The following is a 1,054-nucleotide window of genomic DNA, read 5'->3' on the forward strand; positions in this document are numbered from 1 at the left end:
TGTTTGATTTTCTTGTCCTTTTTATTACCCGCTTCCGGAGTGCGTCCTTTTGTTTATCTAGGTCTGTCCATGCCACGCTTTGTTTTCCATCCCCGGGGATAAACTTCTGTCCACCACGGCAGGAAAAACATATCGCGCTTTCGAAGGTACTTCTGTTTTGGGGCGATGGGATTCATTTTTAATAAGTGGTTGTTTTTTTCGTGTGAACATGAAGTAAAATGCGATATTAGTTTTTGTTTTATCTTAATTATTCGGCAATTAACGGGTAAACAGTATTTTTCTGGTGTGATGTAAATATATATCTACAGAGAATATAATTTAGGGTATTAATTTTGGCTTGGTATATAATTTCGCGCAGACTTCGGTGACTGCTAATATAGCGAAGTTAAATCCCCCGCGAATATTACCAATTAAACAGTAACAATATCACGAATTTGCTCGTTGAACTTGACGTTAGCACATCATCTAAACATATAAATATGGTTCTATCACAATTAGGGGTTCACTTGCCTTGTCTTCAGCTATGGAAAAAGTCTTGACAACCGGTGTATACCCTTCTTCTCTTCTGGTTTAATGGTCATAGTCTCGAGCAGTTAAGTGTAGACTGATTTTCGGGTGTCTTGGTCTTGTTTTTTGAACATGTTCGGTTTAACGTAATATTAACGCAAACATTAATTCTTGTTCATTTACAAAACGAAAAAACGGTAATTTAAAACTAAGCTACATATTTTTAAGGTAAAGATGAATGTCTAATGGCAAAAGAAGTTGTCATGTTTGTCAAAAATATAATTTTTAAATTTTGATTCGTCATGGAATTTATAAGCTTATAAAACATTGAAAAACTGGTCTAAATGCACATACTTTCTCTCCATTTTGGAATACCTTATTGCGGGTTATTTCCGTGGGCTTATTTTTTCGCGATTTTGACCTTAAATTAAAAATTTAAATTTACAAGGTTTTATTTCGCAATGAACACATGTAAAGTAACTTAAACTTCGCGGCGTTTTAACACAGAGACGGGACTTGGGCTATATAAAAAGTCAAATTAGGCATA

This window comes from Mizuhopecten yessoensis, unplaced genomic scaffold (assembly GCF_002113885.1).
Source record: "Mizuhopecten yessoensis strain PY_sf001 unplaced genomic scaffold, ASM211388v2 scaffold637, whole genome shotgun sequence".
Lineage (NCBI taxonomy): Eukaryota > Metazoa > Mollusca > Bivalvia > Pectinida > Pectinidae > Mizuhopecten > Mizuhopecten yessoensis.